We start from the raw sequence: 17,695 nt of genomic DNA on the forward strand, positions 1-17,695 counted from the left end.
TCGATGAACTGGAGAAAATTTTCAGAGTTATGCATGTGAATGAGGTTGGCAGCTTACCAGTTGAAGGATGTGGCCAATTAGTGGTATAATGAATAGGAGGATTCAAAAGGTAGTGATGCGGAGCCTTTTATGTGGGGTGATTTCGTGGAAGCTTTCCTGGACCGTTTCTTTCCCCAGGAATTGAGGGAGTCAAAGGTTGAAGAATTTATGAACTTGAAACAAGGAAAAATAAGTGTTAAGGAATATACATTGAAGTTCACTCAACTGTCCAGGTATGCTCCAGAATTGGCAGGTAATATGAGAGCTCACATAAGAAAGTTTGCATCCGATCTCTCGGATGATCTAGTACTGGAATGTAAGGAAACTATGCTGAATAGAGATATGGATTTCTCCAGGTTGTCCGTTCATATGCAACAGATTGAAGAGCAAAAGAAAAAGCTGGAAGAGGCAAGGGAGAAAGTCAGGCAGGCCAAGAGGACCAGATCCTCAAATCAGAATAATAGTCAGCATCAAGGTGGCAATTGGGGTAATAAGTGGTCAAAGAAAAAGTTTTTGTGTAATTCTCAGTCTTCGACTAGCGCCCCAATGCCCAGACCTCCAACTAATCGACGGTTCTAGAATTTTCAGCCCAATAGTGGGGTGGGAGTGCAGGGTACTCAGTCCCAAGGGGGTGTGGCTCAGTTATTTAGGTCATACCCTCGCTGCAACAATTGTGGAAAAAATCATCCAAAGGTGCTTTTTCAATGATAAAGTGTGTTATGCGTGTGGTCGGCCTGGGCACCTTCAAAGGAACTGTCCCTCTAGAAAGAATGTTGGGGGTGCTAATTTCTAAGCTAAATCTGCAGCACCACCACCAACCAAGGTTACCACTCCGACTACCGAAGGTGGTCGCAATCGGTTGTATGCTCTATCTAATCACCAGGCTACAGAGGCTTCACCAGATGTGGTCACGGGTACGTTACAGATTTTCTCTCGTAATGTGTATGTGTTACTTGATCCCGGGTCTACCTTGTCTTATGTGACCCCTTATGTGGCCATGAGTTTTGGTTCTGGACCTGAAAATATTCCTGAACCTTCCTTTTTTCCACTCTTATTAGTGACTCTATTATGGCTAGTAGGGTGTATAGAAATTGTGTGTTGTCTATCTGTAATCGTGACACTGTGGTAGACCTTATAAAGCTTGATATGGTTGTCTTTGATGTTATTTTAGGAATGGACTAGCTCCATTCGTGTTATGCCACACTAGATTGTAGAACTTGAAAAGTTACTTTTTTTCTTTCAAAATGAGCCAGTGATTGAGTAGGAGGGGTATTCTTTATCACCTAGGGGGAAGTTCGTATCTTATTATAGAGCCCGCAGACTCATATCTAAGGGTTGTTTGTATCATCTTATTCGGTTCAAAGACTCTAGTATTGAAAGTCCTTCCCTCCAATCTATCCCAGTAGTTAATGAATTTCCAAATATTTTTCCTGATGACCTCCTAAGGATAGCACCTGATAGGGAGATAGATTTTGGTATTGACCTGTTGCTGGACACTCGTCCTATTTTTATTCCGCCATACCGAATGACTCCTGCAGAATTGAACGAGTTGAAAGAATAGTCAAATGACCTTCTTAATAAAGGCTTTATTCGTCCAAGTATTTCTCTTTGGGGTGCTTCAGTGCTCTTTGTGCGTAAGAAAGATGGTTCACTCCGTATGTATATAGACTACCATGAGCTCAATAAGGTCACTGTTAAAAATAAGTACCCCCTTCTCAGAATCGAAGATTTATTTGATCAACTCCAAGGTGCCAAATGCTTCTAAAAAGTAGACCTTTGTTTGAGGTATTATCAGTTGAAGGTTAGGGAGCCTGACATTCCCAAACTAATTTTTTGAACCCGATATGGCCATTATGAATTCTTAGTTATGTCCTTCGGACTGACCAATGCCCCTGTAACTTTTATGGACCTAATGGATAGGGTGTTCCATCGTTTCTAGACCTGTTCATCATAGTTTTCATTGACGACATCTTAGTTTAGTCTAAGAGTAAGGAGGAGCATGCCACCCATATCCGAATCATCCTTCAGACCCTCAAAGATCATGAATTATATGCAAAATTCTCCAAATTTGAATTTTGGGTTAATGCTATTGCTTTATTGGGGCATATTGTGTCTAGTGAGGGGATTAAAGTTGATCCCTGAAAGGTTGAGGTAGTCAGGAAATGGCCCAAACCCATGACTCCAATTGATATCCTGAGCTTCTTAGGTTTGTCAGGGTATTACAAAAGATTTGTAGAGAGTTTTTCCTCCATAACTGCTCCACTTACCAAATTGACCCAGAAAAAGGCAAAATTTTTGTGGTCCGACTCATGTAAAAATAGTTTTGAGAAATTAAAAGATAAGTTGGCTATCGCGCTAGTTTTGAATCTTCCTAAGGGTACAAAAAGTTTTGTTGTGTACTGTGATGCGTCCCATGTAGGACTTGGGTGTGTGCTTATGCAGCACGGTAAAGTAGTGACTTATGCATCTAGACAGTTAAATGTGTATGAAAAAAATTACCCCACCTATGACTAGAGTTAGCAGCGGTGGTGGTTGCACTTAAGATCTGGTGGCATTATCTTTATGGGATACATGTTGATATTTTTACTGACCACAAAAGTTTACAGTATGTTTTCACACAGAAAGAACTAAATTTCAGGCAGATGCGGTGGCTGGAATTGTTGAAGGATTATGATATGAGCTTGCATTATCATCCGAGCAAGGCCAATATGGTGGATGATGCCCTTAGCCGATTGTCAATGGGCAGTCTTTCTCATGTGGAAGGAGAAAAGAGGAATATGGTGAAGGATATTCATCGACTTGCAAATCTGGGAGTTCGACTTCTGGATTTCAAAGATGGAGGGGTATTCGTTCATGAGGTAGCTAAATCATCCTTGTGTGCTGAGGTCAAGGAAAAACAAATCAGAGATCCCATTCTGATGCATATCAAAAAAGATGTTTGCCAACAAAAAATGATGACATTTAAAATTGGTGGTGATGGGATTCTGAGGTATCAAGGTAGGGTATGTGTGCCAAATGTAGATGGGTTGAGAGAAAGAATTCTGAATGAAGCTCATACTTCAAGGTATGTTGTTCACCCCGGCTCTTCTAAAATGTATCATGAGCTTAAAGTTGTTTACTGGTGGAACAACATGAAAAAAATATTGCTAATTTTGTTTCTAAGTGTTTGAATTATCAACAAGTCAAAGTGGAATATTCCAGAGCAGGTGGTACTTCCCAAGAGATAGCCTTGCCTATGTGGAAATCCCATGATGAAATATTCCCATTATATACGATCGAGGTATGCTATTCTCTTCACAGTTTTGGCGGTCTTTTCAGAGGGGTTTAGGTACCCAAGTGAACCTGAGTACTGTCTTCCACCCTCAAACTGATGGGCAAGCTAAACGCATCATTTAGACCCTTGAGAATATGTTGAGGGCTTGCGTAATTGAATTCAAAGGTAGTTGGGTGGATCACTTACCGTTGATAGAATTCACCTACAATAATATCTATCATTCCAGTATTCAAATGGCTCCTTTTGAAGCTCTTTATGGGAAGAGATGTAAATCTCCAATTGGGTGGTATGATATGGGTAAAACCCATTTATTTTGGCCTGACCTTGTTCACCACGCAATGGAGAAGGTGAAAATTATTAGAGAACGACTTAAGATAGCTTAGAGTTGCCAAAAGTCTTATGCCAATGTTAGAAAAAGATATTTAGAATTTGAGGTTGATGATTGGGTATTCCTCAAGGTCTCCCCCATGAAAGGAGTCATGAGATTCAAAAAGAAAGGAAAACTCGGCCCTCGTTATATAAGACCATACCGGATTGCGAGAAGGGTCGCTGGAGTTGCTTACGAGTTGGATTTGCTAGCAAGTTTAGCTTCTGTCTATCATGTATTTCATGTATCGATATTGAAAAAGTTTATTGGGGATCCCTCTATTGTGTTGCATGTGGAAGATTTAATGTAAAAGACTCACTGTCATATGAGGAAGAACCCATTGCCATTTTAAGTCGCCAAGTTCAGAAATTGAGGAGTAAGGAGATAGCTTCAGTTATGGTGTTGTGGAAGAATAAAAAAACTGAGAAAGCTACTTGGGAGTCAGAAGATGATATGCGTGTGAGGTACCCGACTTTTTCGAAAACATGGATGATGATATAGTAGGTACAAATTCTCTACTGCTCTTTTCTTTCTATTTAGTTTTTGAAATCGTGTTTATTGTGTACCAAGTCATCATTCGGGGACGAATGATCCCAAGAGGGGATAATGTAACAACCCGCATTTTTGGGCTGGAACGTAAACCATCATTCCTACGCGTAAAGGTCACAAAATCCAATGACTCCTATGCAAATTTAAGTATGTTAATCAATTAGGTAGTATAGGAATCTAGTTGTGCATGAATTGATATCATAAAGGTCTCTTAACTAAAAGACGAGTTGAAAACTTTTCTATCAATTATGTTTTAGTGAACGTCTCAACTTCGGTCAACTTTCATCGACCATAACTTCTTGTATATAACGAGTTAGAGGCCCTACCATATATCAAATGAATGGTCTTTGAGTCTTCTTTCCAACTCTACTGGTTTGGCCTTAATCCAATAGTAGAGTAAAAAGTTATGCCTATTTTTAAGAGAGGTGTCAGTCCACCGAGGTGTGATGGCCAGACTGACGAACCGTCAAGCCAGTGACGGCCCGTCAAGGCTGCCCATCAACCTCTGGTAGAAAGTTTGTTCTCTGGCTAAAAATTGATGGTTAGAGTGATGGTCCGTCACCAGACTGACGGTCCTTCAACCAAGCCGTCAGTCGAGGCCGAGTTGCTTAGACCGAATATTTTTAAATGGGTATTTTGGTACTTTCCCTTCCCAAAAACCTCTCCCGCGAATTAAACTCTAAATGTTATTAATTATCTTTTATCAGTTTCAAAACATCTCAAAATCCTCTTTACTCCCAAAAACAAGAGAATTTAGAGTTACCTTCAAGGCAGGAATTCAAGCCTTTCAATCCAAGATTTCCCAAGAAAATAGTCAAAACTAGGGTTCCATTCTTCGAACTAAATAATTAAGGTATGTGGGACTCTCTAAAAACCATGGGCATAAGTTTAATTATTTTATAAAGATTAAAAATCCCCAATTATGTTTTATAATGAAGTGTTCGATATTGTTTTCGAAAAGTATGCATCATGGGATTGTGCTAGATAGGTAAAGACATTATATTTTTTTCTATTCTTTAAAGATCGTTATATACATGTTTGAATTATAAAAATCATAATTCTATTATTTTTTAGGTGTAACGTTTACCCAAACAATCCTACATTGACTTAATTCATAGAAATTGTGAACAACAATGAGCTAACTAATGACATAGCTGATCATGAGTCCGATAGACATAGTTTAGATGATGATGATCAAATATCAGATGGCAATGACAATTCAGATGAGGACGATAACACTATTTCTTCACACGATGATAGTATTAATTATCATCCTGACGTCATTTCTTAGTTGGATCACACAAAAGAAGGTCCAAATGATTTTGCATGTTTTAGAGATAATGATTCTGTTCGGGTTGTACTATGGAATCCCAAAAATTCTAAATACCTCAAGTCAGGTAAGATATTCGATCAATAATATGTTTATGTACTTAGTCTTACAATTTTAGCTATTATTATTTGATAATATTTTATATATTTATATAGATATGATATTTCAAAATAAAAAAGCAAACAAAAAATGTACTAAGACGACATTGCATCGCAATTAAGAAAGAGTATATCTATGATTGAGCCAAAGAAGAAAATTGAAAGGTAATTTGCAAGTGGAATGAAATAGGATGCAAATGGATGATTTGTTTTAGAGAGCTTTCAAGTGATTTGAGGGTGGGTGAAAAAGTGCTCGAAAAACACACTTGTTTAACGGATGATTATAAAGATGATCATTGTAATTTTAGTAGCAACATGATTGCTACCTTATTGATTCCATCGATTATAGCCGATGCACATTTTAGTATTAAAGCAGTGCGAGAAGTTATGAAATTAAAGTTTAATTATACTCTAAATTATAGAAAAGCCCAAAAAAATCGTAACAAAGTTTTTGTAACGGTGTATGGTGACTTTAAAGATTCTTTAAAAATATTTCCTTGTTACATGGATGCACTAAAACATTTTAATCGGGGCACTATTGTTGAGTGGGAGTACGAGTCAACTACAATCCAAGGTGAGTAGATTTTTTAAATTTGTCTTTTAGGATTTTAAATCAAGTATTGATGGATTTAAAAGTTTTTCTCAATAGATGACACTCATATCAATGGTAAGTATGATACTAAACTGTAATTGTTGTTGGAATTGATGCAAATGGCAATATCTTCCACTTGAATATGTTGTTGCACGTGAGAGCGTAGAATCATGGACATGGTTTCTTACATTTTTGTGGAGGTATGTTGTACGTGATCGGCGAGGTATTGGACTTATTTCTTACCTTCACTCAATATACTACAATATATCCAGCAACATGCATGGTTACAACCACCTTTCACATATCATAGATTTTATGTCCGATATCTGAAAGCCAACTTTGACAAAAAATTCTTGAACAGTGACCTTCAGAACTCAATATGGTTGGTGGCTACAGAGCATCAGGAGAGTAAGTTCAAGTAACGTATGAGGCAAATTAAATTAATATCACCTATTGCACATGTATGGCTAAATGATCATCCTCTGAAAAATGGACATTGTACAATAATAATGGTTATAGATTGGGGGGTAGGGAAGATATAACAACTAATGTATCTAAGTCATGCAATAATTTATTGAAGAAAGCTCGTGGATTACTTGTTACTGCCATGGTTATATTGACCTTTAAAAATTTTGTTGATCGATTTCGTGATAGAAATTGCCTTGCGAAATCGTTAATTGCTGAAATAAGTATTGGTCACTCAATGTTGAAACAAAATTTCTAGAATATTGGGAATGAGCCAAGATGCACGCAGACAAGATGCAATACAATACCGCCAGTGGTATTTTTGAGGTTTGCACATAATGGTAAGGGTGGAAATGTGCACATAGTCACTGTTAAAGGACGAAAATGTTCTTGTGGAAAATGGAGAAATTACCTTATGTCATGTTCAAATGTCATAAAACTTTGTGATATTCGTGGCATTGACCCAAAGTCCATTGTTGCTAAGTATTGCATTTCAAAGTATTACAAGCAAACTTACTCAGGTATATTCTCTTCATTGGGTGCAGAGACATCTTGGCCACCTTCTCCATTCAATTTAATTGAAAATACTCAATATATGAGAACTTCTGAAGCTAACAATACTAAATGTCGTAAAAATGATATTGACATTGCTCCAGGTCGCATGACACAAAGATGTGGCTTATGTAGGAAAATCTGTCATAGGAGGACCCGTTGTCTCCGTCGACCTTAGTAGTTTTTTCTCTAATATTAATCTTGAATAATCATGTTATTTTTATGTTTATTATTAAATAAAGAGAAAAGACATACAGTCACCAATGAAGTTGTCATGAATTTGCAAAAAGACACTGAAAGTTTACGAGTATCCTATTAACCCATTGAACAATTTCAACAAGGTATTATTACATTCACATTTTGCCACCTTTCTTGGAGAGTGTATGCACTTTCTTTAAGAGAGTGAGAAACTCAAAAATATATTATAAATTTATTTTATTTTCGTATTTATCTTGCTTAATTTTTTTTCTTATTCATTTTTTGCTTTTCTTTCCTCTTTCTTCTTTCTTCTTCACAGTTCATATGCCATGGCCATCTTTTTTGCCATTTTATTTTGCAACAACTATATTGATTTTCTTTTATTGCTATCTCTTTGATTTGTTTCTTCAATTTTAAAATTTTATCTAAATTTTTTTACATATTTTGAAAAATTCTTCAAAACTCATTAAATTAAATTTTAGAAATTCAAAAAACAAAGAAAGCATCTAGCTTTTTGAGAAAAAATATTCAGTTGAAATTCACTTGATTTTGAGCAAAAATTACACATAAAGAAGATTTTGATTGTGATTTTAATTTGAATTAATTTGATATATCGAGTTTTCAGTTTTAATTTTGAATTGACGATGATTTGGTGATAGACTCGATGAGGATGATATCGTAGGTGATGGTAAGGGTGGTCACATCAAAAAATTATTAATGAAGAGAAGAAAAGGATTAGGATTAGACAAAAATGAATGAATAGAGAAGAAGGAAGAAAAAAAAAGAGACCATAAGCTTATAAAATAAGAAAAAATAACACTTTCCCTATTTTGTCTTTAGGATTAGAAAGTTTTTGACTTTCCTACTTTTGTTAGAGTAATTGGGCTTGAGTCTTGACTGACCTAAGTTTTTTGTACAAATTTATTTTAACATTTTAATAAATGACCCAAAAGGCCGATCTTTGATTTAAAAAAAAAAAAAGAAAAAATAATAAAAATAAGAATTAGAAAATAAAATAAATTTAATATGTGGCAATTAATAATTGGGGCATGGTTTCACTTTCTTTCTATAAATTAGGATTGATTGAAAAAGGATATAATTGTATCAATTTAAAATTATTTCGTGAGGTAATAGAACTCCGCAAAGTTTGAGTGTCTTTTTACAAATTCAAGACAATTTCAGTGGTGACTTTATGTTTTTCTCTTAAATAAATACGTTTTTGCAATATAATTGGTTCATCTTAAGAGAATATTGTTTGGCAGTCTTACAAGCATCCTTATTTGCAGCTTATTGCTTGATAAAGTTTTTAACGTGCACATAGTATTCCATGAAATTTTTGAATATCAAAATTTTAATTTTGAAAAACTAAATTAATATAATTTAATTTAGTCTTAAAACTTAGTTAAATTGACTCACAATAAATAAAGGGAGCAACTAAAAAAGAATAGAGAGAGTAAGTAATTAACGTACACTTTTATAGATTCACATTCTCAAGAGAATAGTAATTGTAAGATTCTAAAGTTAAGTTTTCTTACTTTTATGCAGTGTGTGCTACTAAAGTGATATTTTACGACATAAAGTACTCGTAATATTCTAAAGTTAAAATTTTCTTACTTTTGTGCAGTGGCTGCTACTAAGTGAATATTTTATGACAAATCTTATAAATGACAAAATGTTGGAAAGATATATGAATAGTAAGATTCTAAAGTTGAAAAAATATGATGTTGGGATGATAATAGAAATAGTAACAAACATGTGGACTTTAATAGTTACATGTAACTTTCTATGGCAATTTTTTGTTCGTACGTGAGAGAACTTTTATAAAGTTTCTTTGAAATTCAACATTTTTTTATCTGCTTCGCTGAAGTTTCTTATTTTTTTTAACATGTCCTTTAGCACTCTGTGATAAAAGAGACTAGATATAAGATATAATAGTTTTGAGATAAAATATAAAATTATTTTATCATATGTTTGATGGAAGATATTTTCTTAAGAACTTTATTATTATCAAAAGTTAACATATATATTACAAAGGTTTATTTATCTAATTATTTCTATGCCTTCATGGCCTCCTTGTCGCCAATTTTGTGATGAGCTAACCGCCTCATGATCAAATGGAGTAACCATATGCATAATTGGATAATACGGACATTGATTACCGTACTCAGCCTCTTCTTGTTGTTGATCTTAACCAACTTCATCCTCATCATGTAGGTTAGCACCACCCCGGCGTGCTCTAACTCTAGCAACCCGATGTCGAGGTCGTATTGGCACTATTAGTGGATCTTCATATTCTTCCAGCAAAGTATAGTTCGGGTCTAAAGTCAACCTAGATCCCTGAGCAGCAGCATTTAAAGCGCCTACAAAATAATCAACAATCTCACTTATACTTTGTCTAACAGAATTCGTTGTGGGATCTTGTTGAATGTTATGAGCCTGTTGATGTGAATGACGTAGTGCACGAGCCTATAACATGATTTTTTTTTCAAAAAAAATATATGTAAACTAATGTGTAACATATATATATATATATGTGTGTGTGTGTGTATATATAAATTTTAGTTAACATACCATTGCTTTGTTTCTTTTAGCAGCATATTGATAACCTCTTACCACATTATGTTTTGGATTATCTATTAGAGCACATGAGTGAGCTATGCACTATTTAAAATATATAGCGTTGGCAGTCATTACATTGGTTTGCAGTACTTCATATACTGGTGTAACCACACGTGCTTCGCACGTGTAACGTTTGATTATTTGAAATTAAATAATTTTATCTATTACGGAGATTTTTAATAAAGTGTAAAAATTCAAATCCCTTTTCAAAAATCTTTCACACTTAAATATAATAATGTAAGCATAAACATATACACATATATGTTTTACCAGTTTCAAGTGGTTGATGGATCATCACTTTTGTGTTTGTGTACATCTTTCCCTTGTTTCCACAGGTTAAGAGAAACACATCAATTTGAACCATATTTGTGTTATAATTATTTTTCTTTTTTTATATATATATTTTAATTTTTTCCTTATTATTAAAGTCAAATCTTTACAAATTTATTGATTACATTCTATTACGTACTTAAAACATTTAAAATATTGAAACTTCTTAATTTTTTCTTATTCTAATAGTTTTATATTTATTTTTAGATTTTTCAAATCTAGTTAAAATCAAATTTAGTTGATTTAAAATTCTTATATTAATAGAAAAAGTGTCGGTTGTCGTTAATTTTGATGACTTCTAATAAGGAAAGGTTTTACCATAAATATAGTTAATTATTTTTCAACTCTTAAATTAGAAAAAGATATAGAAATTCTAATGTCTTCTAATAAGGAAAAGTTTTTACCATAAATATATTTAATTAATTTTCAACTCTTAAATATTAGGAAGAAATAGTGAAAAAGATGATTTTACCTAAAAGAAAGGACTTTTAATGAAGGGCAAAAAGTTCAATTCACATTTCTAAGGGTTTTCACACTTTTAATATATTATAGATAAATTAAGCCCGTTGAATATGATCTAGACAATTGTTTCAAATAATAGCAGTGTCTCAAAGCTGAAGTTGTCTCTCTGATCTCATTGCAAATATTTTATCTAGTGTAAACTGATCCATTCAAAAAATAGTAATAGACCCAGGAATAATTTGTATCATACCATATTGTGTCAAAACTCGATCAGCCATATGCCACTCTCGATACATCCCATAAATTAGTGGAAATTTTGCCCTTCAAATATTGAATCCACGTCGACACTATTCGAAAAGTCCAAAAATAGTGGTATTTGAATAAGGCTGCCACACAAACTAAACAAGCAAAATATAAAAATTAAATATTTAACAATTTGAATGCAATGCACATACACTAAATTAGTTTATATAATAATACCTAAGCATCGGTAAAACCATCCAAAACATCCCTATATATGAGAAGCACTTTACGCGCCTGACAATCCCACTTCTCTCGATATTTTCATTTCTGTGCAAGTACTATATATGACACATCTAAAAAAATGTAACGTGGTTGTGCAGGGATAATCTGTTCTCAAGCCCATATCTTAAGCAACACAGATAACATAAAATTATAATTAAATCTTAAAAAAAAAAGCTTGTATGTTAAAATATTGCATACTTGTAAGAGTGGAGCAAATTCACATAAATCATGGGCAATAACCATCGAAGTTCGATATAAATAATAGTATAAATATTCAAAAGCAGCTGCTCCCCGAGCCTATCTGGTTATTGCATTAAGATCACACATATCTAGTAGATAATATAAGCTTATCTTGTTACCTGATTAACTGAAAAAGTACAACCCCCACACAACTACAATAGGTATAATCTTACTCTTTGTTGCACAACAATCTCTTTGGTCTCATCTGTGATCGAATTCAAATTATTCATAGTTAGCTAATTCTTTCACGCATAATAAGCTACCTTTAAGATAATTTTGTAGAACTACCCAATCAGTTATATTTTCTAATAAATTCATCCAGTGAATATTATTATATAATCAGGCATCTTTCTGAAGTAGGGTCTCACCATCAATATTCATGCCGAATATTACCTCCACATCTTGCAATGTGATAGTACATTCATCAATACGCATGTGAAATATGTGTTTCTGGACGCCATCGTTCAACAAGTGCAATAATAAGTTTCGGATCACACTTGATGTTTCCCACCTCTAGCACCCCTCTAAATCCGCATGAATTAAAGTAACTAAGAATGCGGAGATGTAAAGAATGCTTCTTAATACGATTTCAAAATTCATTATCAGCTCGACGAATCTTTAAACGCCCTATCTATCCATTTAATGGATCATCCCAAACAGCCTGAGAACGATGACCTGATTGATGTGTTAATACATCATATACTTTTGTTCCCGGATGTGCGTCTCTAGATAAAGAATTTATATCTGAAAACAACAAACGGATGATAAATTCTCAACAAATATGAAAAAATTGTTAAAAGTTACATAAAATTATAAAAACTAAAAATTAGAATTCTGTATAGACAAAGACGATTTTTTCTAAATAAATAAATAAATAAATAGAGTTTGCACATAAATGGACAAACTCTTGTTTTCATTTTTAAAAAATGGAGTTTTCCCACAAATGGACAAATCATAGCTTTTTACAAAAAATAAAAAATGAAGTTCGCAAACCCTAGCAGTGTAGTACGTGATACTTACAAAAATAATACGCATGTCAGTGGTTCAATATCATGGCTATTTACTGTTTTGCAAAGATTGAAGATTAAATCTTCTTAAATTAATTATAAACATAAAGATCTGTATAATTATTTTTTTCTCTACTGACTTATATTCTAAGAAAGATTTTAAGCCACAAAATTGAAATGTAAAATTTATTGAGGTTAATATAATGCTGAAAAATGTTTACTTTATTGAGCCAAACTAAAAGTAAAATAAAAAATTAACTTAAATTCAAAAGGAACTTGATATTTTAATAGAGTAGATGAACAAGAAAAAAATATAAAAAATCGCGTCAACAAAATAATTAAGATTGAAGATATTGATGTCTTGACTTATAAAAGAAGTTTAAAAACTATAGTTTGCAATTCTTATGAGATTAATGTTATGCAGTGCGCAAGACTTCTTATATAGAGTAGGAATAGTTTTTTTATTCAAAAAATATTATACTCCCTTCGTTTCAAAAATAATGACCTACTATTCTTTTTTATCGGTTTAAAAAAAAATGACCTCTTTTCTTTTTGGTACTACTTAAAAAATGACAGCCCGGTGCACTAAAACTACCGCTATGTACGGTGTTCGGGGAAGTACCCCACCACAAGAGTGTATTATAGGCAACCTTTCCTCAATTTTAAAATTTCATGTGGCATATTTAAGATCACATGATTAAAGTATCTTTTGATACATTTGATATAACTTTAATTTAGGACCACCAAAAAGAAATTACGTTGGAAACCCTAAACCCTAATACTGACAGCGATTATGACTGCTTCTACTGCCAGTGGGATCATCCCACAGGAGGATTTTCCAGCCCTTCCAACCCAAATAACCCTTCTAAGATCCAGATAGCGATTGAAACTCAAATACAATATGCTAATATGCTTAAACCTAAAGATCAAACAACGTTACTATCAAAAGTTCCATCAAAGTCAATAGTTATGCTACATGGAGAGCCAAACATTACATGAAAATCACCAGAGGTGAAATCACTCATAATTCAGTAAAACTTACAATATACCATTGTAGGAAAATTTTCGTACAGTAAATATGATATTAATACATCACGTAAAGACATCCCTGGACAGTGTGGAATCAAGAAAGAATGTACAATAGGAGTATTGGATACAAGACGTATTCTAATAAGGTTGACAAGTTTGGAGGACTATGTACAGATGTTATCAATAATAACTTTTTATATTAAGTCCAGGGATAGGTATTGGTGAATGAGAACTTTTAAATAGGACCCATGATTTGAACCAGATGTTGAAATGATAATAGGAGTTGTTTGGATTTCTTTACTAGGTCCACCACCTTATTTCTTTGCAAAGAAGGTAATTTTCTCTTTAGCTTCTGCGGTAGGGAAGCCGCTAACGGTTGATATGAATACTAGAAATAAAAAAAGACCTAGCTGTGCAAAAGTAAAAATTGAAGTTGATTTTTACCTCAAAGAGTTAAAATCAATAAGGAAGATGACAAAACATGAGAGACTAAATCAAAGTGAATCCAAATACAATATGACTACATGCCAAAGTATTGCAAAGAATGTTGTTTACAAGGGCATGATGAGGATAGCTATTGGATCGTTCATCCAGAATTATATGATTCTAAACAAGAAGAGGATTCGGGTGATAAAAAAGAAGTTGAAAATAGGGAAATAAAGAAGACAAATAGTGGAACCTTGAATAATCAGATGAACAATGGAAAGGTCAGGCAAGATCAACACAAGCAGGAATGAATGACCAAAAAAACAAGTATAAGAAGGAAAAATATGTCCATATTGAAGGGGAAATTGATTACAAGGATGAAAATTCTTGTAAGGCATTGCAGGAAGAAGAGGACATAAAGATATAGAAGAATAAGTCGGAAGCTCCTAAGCAGCAAACCAAAGAAAATATCAACCAAGTCTTTGGGTAACAAAATTAGAAGACAGGTAATAATAATGATTACAATAACAAAGGGAAAGCGTAATCACGGATACAGGAGATATGAATCTAGATAGTAATAAGGGAGTGGAACTTCCAGAAAAACAACTAGTTGAGAGTGATCAGGCAAACCAATACACAACATTAAGAAGTGAAAAAGATGCAGAAGCTATAGTTCCTGTTGTATTGAATGAGGTATTGCCACTGGCTATTACAGCAGATAATACTATGGACTAGGTGGATCTAAGGAATAATGTTGAGGACATTGTAAGAGAAGGAGATTTATCTCCAAAACATGTAGACAAAATAAAGGAACAACATACGAGGCAGAAGAAGAATTGTGTATGGGATTTAACTGCAGCACAAACAAATTCAAGGCAATCAAAGAGGACCATTACAAAACCTATTAAATATCAATAAAGGCTCTCAAATGGGACATCAGGTCAGTGGACACTCAAAAGGCGTTCACCAGATTAGTAAATATGAACAAAAGGAATTATTTTTACTCCATAGGTTTAATGAAATTGTTTCAAGAAAAAAAATTGGAAGCTTACAAGAGGAAGCTAGGAATGGAGCATGAAGTAGTCAATGCAAATGGTAAAATTTGGACATTTATAGATGAAATACTGGAAGTAGCAGTTGTGAGAGATAATGATCAACTACTTACGCTAAAGTTGTAGAATCAATATCAAGCAGTGGAAATATTGATTTTCCTTGTATATGCTAAACACACACAGGAGGGAGACTACAGTTGGGAAAAAAATTGTATGACATATCTTAAGATTTCCAATTACCATGGATGGCTGGAGGAGATTTTAATGTTGCTACTAGTGAGGAGGAAAAATTGGGGGGACTTCTAGTTACAGAAGCAGAGGTTAGGAATTTCAATCACTGTATTAACATGTGTGATCTTGAAGATAAATACTTTACTGGAAGCAAATATACCTAGTGGAATGGCAAAACGGACGAAGAGTGCATTTTCAAAAGGCTAGATAGAGTGCTATGCAATGATAAGATTCAGAGTATTTTTCCTTTAATAGAAGTAGAGCATTTGATTAGAAGTAGATCAGATCATGCTCCGATGCAAATTTCTTTCAACACTTCTAATGAAAATGTTACTAAAAGTTTTAAATTTCTAAATTTTTGGTGTAGTACGTGATACTTACAAAAAAAATACGCATGCCAGTGGTTCAATAACATGACTTTATTATTTTGGAAAAATTGAAGATTAAATCTTCTTAAATTAATTGTAAACATAATGATCTGTTTAATTATTTTTTTCTCTATTGGCTTATATTCTAAAAAAAATTTTAAGCCACTAAATTGAAATATAAAATTTATTGAGGTTATTATATTTGTGAAAATGTTTATTTTATTGAGCCAAACTTAAAGTAAAATAAAAAATTAACTTAAATTCAAAAGTAACTTGATATTTTAATAGAGTAGTTGTGACACGGCCCGAATCAGGGCCTTGTTGTAATGGGTATCCCAAGTCCAATCAGGATCGGAGGCCATCCCTGTTACCCAACCCAACCTCCAAATATGCATACCCTAAGTTGGATGAATTCCGAACGTAAAACAAGATAGCGTTTATTACAATACCATACTCTGAGATAGGTCTATAACCGAGACCAACCCAAATAAGTCCAACCATGCATTACTAACCAACAACCGTAGTCAAACCAATATAAAAACCAAGTTCTTGTCCATAACATAATATAAAAGGATGGAACAATCATTAATTCAGTCCAACGGTATCAGCCCCAATACCAATGCCAATACTAAGACTGACACCAATACCGACACCGCTTATTCTAACCCTTAGTAGTTCCACAAAGCCTCTAACCAAAAGAAAAATAACATCTGGATGGGACATGCCCTCAACCATAGCCAAAACCAATATCCATAAAATAACCAAAGTATGTAATGACATCTATGGTATCAAATGGAGCCTTTTGAAATATGAAATTTCACCACTTCAATCCAATAGATGATCCCAAATTCGATCATTAAGCAGGAGGAGTAGAATGGCTGATTCCTGCACGCGTGGGGATACAGCCACGGGAAGACAAGTTAGAGGGTGAACGCTAACATGAACTCAGAATAAGGATAAAATAATACCATCCAGCAAAACTGTAATGCCCCAAGAACTTATCCCGAGATGTCACATGGTGCTCAAGGCCACACGTGGCTTCAAGCTAACCCTCTACACCTATCATTACTTTTAGAACTCATTATAGTGCAAATCATGCTAAGATAAAGAGGAATAACCATGTCATGAACATACTAAAATACGAAGTAATACTACCCTGTACAAACAAAATACTAAAATCTCTATATACGCTGGTACACTAGTCTGACTAAACCTCTACTATATAGGACTGAGGAGCCATTGGGACAGATCCCCAACTGACTCGTACTGAACTGAAAGTAAACAACCATCTATTAACATGACAAAATCGGAGACACAGGTCCTCAAACTATGAGGACTTACCAACCGCAGAAATGTAGATGAAGGTACTCAAAGATTACTGTCCCTGCTGAGACTGAGCGCCTGAACCTATATCATGAGGAAATATAGAATATAAAAGAGTATGAGAGTCAGTACTTGGGAATGTACGGAGTATGTGGGGGTGGATGAAACATTTTAAATAATATCATAAATGTATAAGAAAATCATGCATGCTGACCATAATAACTCTCTTCGCTTGAATTATCTAAAACATTATTTTCGTAAGTCATCAGTAATAACACATGTTTCATAAATCTCATAAATCATTTAACTCATCTCAAACTCTTTAACTCATGACTTAGAGTGACTCGGTGACTCATGGTACTTAGATCATTATGGACGTGGGAGTTTCTTATAACCGACATAACTACACCATGTGAGCCGCATAGATTCCAACGTTTTGCCCTCCTAAGGAGAGAACCCTACATTGGCAGGGGTGTTGTACTCTTGCCAGGGAGTACAACCTTAATCTCGTTATCACAATCCCAATCTCGACCTCTGGCCCACAATTATCAACATCAATCCTATGGTGGCATGTAGTTTGGGGGAAATACCACATTTCCCACTCGGTGCGAAATACTCC

General features: G+C 34.1%; 1 long non-coding RNA gene across 1 annotated transcript; it reads right to left on the reverse strand.

Moving 5' to 3' along the window:
- Positions 1-9,446: 9,446 nt before the first annotated feature.
- On the reverse strand, positions 9,447-12,061 carry LOC124886700. Its single transcript, XR_007043992.1, has 3 exons — positions 12,009-12,061; positions 11,126-11,273; positions 9,447-9,824 (listed from the first exon to the last, which is right to left on the reverse strand). It is a non-coding gene; the product is annotated as an uncharacterized LOC124886700 (long non-coding RNA).
- Between the last annotated feature and the right edge of the window lie 5,634 nt (positions 12,062-17,695).

This window comes from Capsicum annuum, chromosome 1 (genome assembly GCF_002878395.1).
Source record: "Capsicum annuum cultivar UCD-10X-F1 chromosome 1, UCD10Xv1.1, whole genome shotgun sequence".
Lineage (NCBI taxonomy): Eukaryota > Viridiplantae > Streptophyta > Magnoliopsida > Solanales > Solanaceae > Capsicum > Capsicum annuum.